The sequence below is a fragment of the Cryptomeria japonica genome, chromosome 10, assembly GCF_030272615.1.
Source record: "Cryptomeria japonica chromosome 10, Sugi_1.0, whole genome shotgun sequence".
In the NCBI taxonomy this organism is placed as follows: Eukaryota; Viridiplantae; Streptophyta; class Pinopsida; order Cupressales; family Cupressaceae; genus Cryptomeria; species Cryptomeria japonica.
In genome coordinates this window covers 429,511,552-429,519,726 of record NC_081414.1, presented here as the reverse complement: position 1 = coordinate 429,519,726, position 8,175 = coordinate 429,511,552, and positions in this window count along the sequence as shown.

Below are 8,175 nucleotides of genomic sequence, written 5' to 3'. Positions count from 1 at the left end.
GGAAGTCCCCCAAATTCGCTAACAAAATTTTGGTTTACGTGTAGGACCCTAATAATTTTTCTTGCAGGTGGAGCGGGGACGCTTTTCTTTTGTAAATCGATTTCTTTTGTTGACCTCAAAATCGAACATTTGCTTTGTTGACCATTTCCCTTTCATAAATTAGAAAATCATTGATTTGTTCGGATAAAAATGAACATCATGTTTTGTGGAGCAACATCTCCACATAGATTTTAGCAAAATCACTGATTTGAAAGGATAAAAAAAATAATTGATTGCTCTGTCTCGAAAGTGGTAGGAATATGCTCTCCCCTTAACTGGGTGATCAAAAATCCAAACCATTCTTACAGCTTTATTTCATTCAAGCAATAAATCCTTTAGCAGGCCTGCCTTCCCGAGGAGTTGCAATCAACTCTTAAAGCCGTTTATGGCCGGTGTGAAGGGAACGACCTAAGTGGGGAACGACTTTGACGCCAAGAATTCCAACCCACTATAATCAAATGTGGAAAGTGACGAAAGTCCTTTTCAACGGTTGCACGTAGTGATTAGCCTTCCCCCAGTATCCTCGAGATACGTAAAGCCTTTGTTCTAAAGGTTGGGAAGCCTCCTGAGGGAGTTTATCACTGACGGCCGAACGGGAAGCCTGATTACGAACCATAGAATTAGAAGCTTTGAACCGAGTCAGTAACCAAACATTTGTAACATCATAGTGCAAGGGTGGGGAAGAATCCGCCCCCAAGATTACTCACCATATATCTCCCAAGATAACTACTCAACTGTGAAGCAATTCATTTTGAGTTAACTTCTGGCAAAAGGCAAAAAAACGGGTGCCCCCTAGGGGGTGACACGACTGTTTGAGCTGACGGAGTATCGAGACTAGTGGGCTATGATGTTATTTATGACCCTTGAATAAAGAGTCTTTCTGAAGTGTATTACTTGTATCCAAACCTGTTAAAACATTGGGGATTTGAACACATCCTCGCAGAACATACATTTTTTGTTAGATTAGGCAAAATGGTTGTACTTTTTGTGCCGTGTTTACATTTATTACTTCAGAAAATCATCCATCGCACTTAAAAAATTCTCAACAAAAATCAAAAATCTCAAGAAAACACACAAACTGAAAAATCAAGACAGTCTAGCGCATAAGAACAACATCTTAGCGCGTAGAAGACATTTTCTAGCGCATACAACCCTTAAATTAGCGCGTAGAGTTAAAACAGTAGCGTTTTATCATCAGACAAACCAGTATATAATCCCTTAGCGCATCCACAACACAGTCTAGTGCTTTTCAGCAACCTCTTAGCGCGTGGGGACCAAGGATTAGCGCATAAAACAAAACAGTTAGCGCTTCACCAGCCCAGAGCAGCGCGTAACATTTTCAAAAAATTCAATATTCATTTTCAACAGTCCTACTTTTAGCATGTGGCAGTAACAACTTGGCGCGTAGCATACATACATTAGCGCATTCACTCAAACAGTTAGTGCGTGTCAGGCCCAGAGAAGCGCGTATCTTTTTCAAACAAATTTCAAACAATCCTTACTTTAGCGCGTAGAAGAAACAGCTTAGTGCGTGGAAATCACAATTTAGCACATATGCTTCAACAGTTAGCGCGTGTAAAGCCCAGTATAGCGCGTAGAGTTTTCACCAATTAAAGTAAAAAATTTCAAAATCCAACCTTTAGCGCGTATCTAGGGGCAGATTAGCGTGTGTGATCATTCCTCTAGCGCATCAGGTAAATTCAGTAGCGCATATAAACTCTGTTTTAGTGCGTGATTCAAAGCCGAAAAACAGAGAGTCCAAAACTGAAAAATTTTGAAAATTTCAAAAACATCTTAGAAGAATTTTTCATCAAAAATCGTCTTTTATCAAACCAGAGTGACAAAAACAAACTATTAAAAACTTTTCTCAAGTTAAATTTGTGTCAAACAAAGTTGTTTGAATCCAAAACAAATCGCACAATAGAGGATGTCTCTCCTATCATAATCCGGAAAATTTTCATCATTAGTATCATCAAAATCCTTTATCATCTTACGGATTTCTATCTCAAAACACTTGTTTAAAATTCTCAAATCATCAAATCTAGTTTCCAGATTGGGAAGCTTTTATCCATATCATTTGACACGCTTTGTCGTGAAGGGACAGCTAAACCTTCACTCTGATAAAGTAAGATTTGAAATTTCCAAAACAAGAATCAACTGAATCCAAGCCAATCAAAGGAAATCATTGATCACTCTTGCATGACTAATCCCCTTATTCTGAGAAGAAAGAACCTCTATCGTAACATCACGTTAAAGAAACGACAACCTAGTTTTTCCAAATTCATAAAGAGAAATAAGTTTTTATACATCAATCGTCAACTCTTCAAATCTCATCGGGTATTCCTTCATCACGTCAAACGTTATATCCAAAACAAATCTAGCGAATTTGACAAGGAACCCTTGAAGACAGGAGCATACTGTCAAAAGTTTGCTTTTAATCAAACCATAAACCGCGGCGGAAAAATCAATCCAGCATTCTTGCCTGACGAGTGCATCACATATAACACAACTCGACCAAAACCACCAACGCTCGAGCAACACATCGAGGAGGCTTTCGTCCCTTTCATCACTGAAAGCTTCTACTAAAATGCCTGTTACTCGCTCTCAAAGTAACAAACAAAGTGAGACACCTGCTGAGTCCAGTATGAATCGAAGATTATCAAATCCTTTTGAAGTTCCACCCGTAGAAGAACCTGAAATTACTGAAACCCTTCTTAGGGAATGTCAAGTAAATCCCGCCTTCCAAAAACTTGTCAAAAAGCTCATGGAAAATGACAAGGAAAAATATTTGTTGATGCTCACAAGCAAGGGCATTAAACTTTCGGAAGATTTCGATCCAAATCTTTTTCAAACCGAATCCTGGCAATATGCATCTCAAGAACAAAACCGAGAAGAAGAAACTCACATACCTGAACAACATAACTTTGAACAACACATTCCAGAACAACGCATACCAGAAATGCGTATACCTGAACTAGAAACACCAGAGCAACATATACCATTTACCACTCCTTTTCAGCTGAGAACCAATACAAGGCAAGAACTTTTTCCTCGGCAAGACAATGCACCCTTGATTGCTCTTACTCAACAAATGCAAATGTTACAAAGGCAAATACAAGATATGCAACAAGGGACAACAGTGCGGTACTCTTTAAATGAAATCTGTCCTTATCCATTTGACAGAAGCCTGAACATGATGCCTTTTCCTCCAAACTCAGACATTCCCAAATTTGATAAATATGATGGGAAAAGTGATCCCCAGGATCATGTTCGAGAGTTTTGCACACTGAGCCTTGAATTTTCTCATGATGACACCTGTTTGATGAGATTATTCCCCAGAAGCTTGGGTGGGCAAACCATGGAATGGTTATCCAAAATTTTGCCACCTGTTAGATCATTTGATGAGTTGGTTAACAAATTCATCACCCACTATTCCTACAACATCCAACATGCCATAACCATGCTAGATGTTTGCAACACCAAACAAAAGAACAATGAAACATTCATGGCATTCCTTCAATGCTGGAGACGCATGGTCTCCAGATATCCTCGAGATATTCCTGAAAAAGAGAAAATGGAAATCTTCATTGATAACTTGAATGGCGAAATGAGTTACAGACTCAAATTTCAATGCATACCATCTTTCGCTAAATTGATTGAAAATGGCATTCAAGTAGAGGAAGCATGTGTCAAAAAGGGAACACTCAAATCTACAAGGAAGGAACAAACTCATCAAACTACAATAACCAAAACAACACCAACTTTGACAAATCTCGATTTTGGACTCGAAACAAAAATGAAGGCAACAATGAATCACATGATCCTAAATCAAAACAACCAGTGCTTGCATTATCTGGAAATCCTAAAAATGCTACTCCCAGTGCTAACACATATGCGCAAAACAATGATCAAGGACAATTCAACACAAACAACACCAACGATAATCAAGGCAAAAACATGAATCCAGGACCTAACAACAATCCACGCAACAACACGAACAATTTCCAAAAGCGTATCTTCACACCACTGGGACAATCACTAGAATCAGCATTCAGAGAACTTTTGGCAAACAAGATTCTTTCTTTACCACCACTCAACAATTATGAACCCCCCATCAAACCACCTTGGTGGAATGATTCACACTATTGTGATTTCCATCGAAACAAGGGTCATAGAACAAATGAATGCATGAGATTGAAACACATAGTTCAGGACATGATTGATCGAGGTGACTTAATGGTTGATGGTCACAAAACAAATGGTGATCACGGAGCCTTTAAAAATCCTCTCCCAAATTAGAACAAAGATGGAGCATCTACTTCAGATGATACACGCGGAGCTCGTATTAATCACATCTACAACAACACCATCAACCACATATCAGCTGAAGATCATCAAGTAAATGTCATCACCATCCGAGATCAGCGTGATCATGAATCTGTCAATGTAACAACCCGCACTCAAAAATATGTCTTGAAGGGACACACTACACCTACAACTACCACACCAAAAATCCAATATGACTTGGTTAGCCAACTACACAAGACTCCAGCTCAGATATCTATCCTAGAATTATTGAAACTATCACCCAAGCACAAAGACATATTGGAGCAAGCATTATTGGAAACAAATGTACCTCAAAATCTGGATACAGATAGATTTCATGCCATGGTTGCCCATATGATAGGACCTCATAACCTCACCTTCTCCAAGCATGATAATACTTCTTTGAGTGATCCACATAATACTCCTCTCCATATTGAAGTCATTGTTTGCAAACACCGAGTCAAAAGAGTCCTAATAGATGGAGGAGCTGGCCTTAATATATGTACTTTAAAGCTTATCCGTGCATTAGGCTTCTCAGAAGAATCTATTGACCCTTGCAAGAAAATTACCATAAAGGCATATGATGATGAGGAAAGGTCCTCTAAAGGCACAGTGATATTACCTATTCAAGTAGGCCCAGTACAAAAGGATACTATTTGTCAAGTCTTAGATATTGATCTAACCTACAATATCTTATTAGGACGACCCTGGATACATGAAATGCAAGCAGTACCTTCCACATATCACCAGTGTGTCAAGTTTCCTTATGATGGACAAGAAATCTCCATATCTGCTGATCACAATCCATTTCAACATTGCAATACAATGGGGGCAGCCCAGGACAGTTTGGTTCCTCATAATAGAGAAAAGCAGCAATCTTCAACATCAAATCCACAAATAGCAAAATCCAACTCCTTATGGGGAGACTTCAAACAGAAAACGCAAATCAAAGACCAAGGCATGGGAGAATACTCTTTGGAGCCTTTATGTTTGGCAAAATTGCCGACCTCACCTAGATCACATGGTTTGCCTAGTACATCAACACAACTAGCTACTCAGCCCATCACTAAATTTGATGGTACCTTCATCCAATTAGGTACTCTAGCACATGAATCAGAAGACAAAGATGTTCTTAGCTGGTTATACAAAGATGAAGAAGAAAATCATAGAGCAGCTGCTCTGGACATTATTCTACCAACACACATGTATGGAAAAGGCTACTTAATCATGAAACAAATGGGCTATGACGGTAAAGGACCTATTGGCAAACGCAAAGAAGGAGTCATTGAACCTATAGATCTTCCTTCACAACCTAGCAGAAACAAAGCAGGATTGGGTTCTAAACTCACGTTCCTATTGAAGCGGCCGCCTCACCTATCTATCAAACCTCAATGGAAAGTAAAGACATCGTACAAAGAAGAATCCTGGCAGGAAGCACTTTTTGAATCAGCAGAAACAATCCGCAAGGCACGGGAACGTCAAGATTAGAAGTTACATTAGGAAAAACTTCTAAGTCATAAGAAGGCCCTATCTGCAGTAGTAGCTCATATTCAAACACCAATATCTCAAGAACAAATCAGGTCATCTCCAAATACCGTTATTCCTCCCTGAGGAAGCACAGTCTATGAACAAATCCAGCAAGTAGAAGATGGATCTGATACAGAATCTACAAAAACCATCAAAATGGTATCCATCATCAGAGATTTGTTTTCACCATACAACACACCTGTTTACAACACAGATAGAATCTGGGATGATGCTTATGAGACAGATTCCAATGAATATGAATGGGGTACCTGCTCCAATGCTACTACTGATATCTTGGATGATACTGATTCTATATCCCTTTCTCAGGAAGAACATAACGTAGAAGATAGACCTCTTGAATTTGGACCGCAACATATCTATGACGCTCAGGAAAGTGAACAGAAACATTATGAACAAGTCTATGTGGAAGATGATACCATCGAGGACCTCGACGAAATCCGAAATTTCTTTAAACCCAAGACCCATCATGATGAAAACTCTATCCTAACACTTACGGTAGCCGAACTTGATCCACCCAACGATTCCTTACCACTTGTCTTTCCTGACTTCATCGACTGGGACGAACCTGAAACAAATGATATACCTATTTTCCTAGATGATGCATCTATTGTCCATTACCTATGTACCGTAAATCCGGAAAAAGGCTCTACTAGTGAACAAAATAATGATATCTGTCAATCAGGGAGTGCCAAGTCTCTCAGTCGCAAAAATGAACCAAATAATGAATCTAATGTTGAAAACCAGATAATGGCAGCTCTAGATCATAAAAAAGTAAAAATAAAGGACGCATCGGAGGGTGAAAACCTTTTTGAGGCACCTAACGATGGGAGACTTGACACTCTTCCTGAGCACTTTCATGAGTGATCACCCATATTGATTGAGCCCACTCAATCAATCAACATTGGTACCACAGACGCAGCCAGAAATATACATCTTGCAGAATCTCTAACAGAGGAAGAAAGATCGGCATTCATCATCTTCTTTAAAGAACAACAAATCAACTTTGCTTGGTCATATGCTGATATGCCCGGAGTAGATCCACACTTAATCATGCATCACTTGTCCATCTCTACAGGAGTTAAGCCAGTCAAGCAAAAGCTACGAAAGATGAATCCACAGGTGGCACTCATGGTCAAAACTGAACTAAAGAAATTATTAGACGTCGGATTCATCCGAACCATTGACTATGCAGAATGGATATCCAATATCGTTCTAGTATCAAAACCGGATGGTAGTATCAGAATATGCACTGACTTCAGAGACGTCAACAAAGCTTGTCCAAAAGATGACTTTCCTCTGCCAAGTATCGACATAATTGTAGATCTCACAGCGCCCCATGTAATGCTCTCACTAATGGATGGTTTCTCAGGCTATAACCAAATCAAGATAGCTCCTGAAGATCAAGATAAAACAACATTCACCTGTCCTTGGGGGACGTACTGTTGGAATGTTATGCCTTTCGGCTTAAAGAATGCAGGGGCCACTTATCAAAGAGCAATGACCACAATATTCCATGACATGATGCACACATTTATGGAAGACTATGTGGATGACTTACTAGCTAAATCCTTCACCAGAGCAGAACATCTTGACATCCTAACAAAGATTTTTGATCGATTGGAGAAATTCCAAGTCAGGCTTAACCCTAAGAAGTGTGTCTTTGGGGTTACATCAGGAAAGTTACTCGGCTACATAGTCTCAGCTAAGGGTATTAAAGTTGATCCAGCAAAGGTACAAGCCATTATGGAAATGCCACCACCACAGAATATCAGTCAACTCAGATCTCTACAGGGACGACTTCAATCAATCCGGCGATTCATCGCTCAGCTAGCAGATAAAAGTCTACCATTTAACCATTTGCTCCACAAAAATGTACCATTCAAATGGGAGGCTAAGTGTGCAGAATCTTTTTATCAAATCAAATAGTACCTGATGAATCCACCAGTCACCGGAAAGCCACTTATTCTATATATCTCAACAACAGATATTTCACTGGGGGCATTATTGGCACAAGAAGATCAACAAGGAAAGGAATGCACCATATACTACATCAGTAGAACATTGAATGGCTATGAGCTCAACTATACATTTATTGAAAAGGCTTGCCTAACAGTGGTCTTTGCATCTCAGAAGTTCCGACATTACATGCTAGCACACACCATCAAGCTAGTTGCGAAAATTGATCCTCTCAAATATCTACTCAGCAAGGCAGCTCTTACAGGCTGATTGGCTAAATGGGTCATGATTCTCAGTGAATTCGAC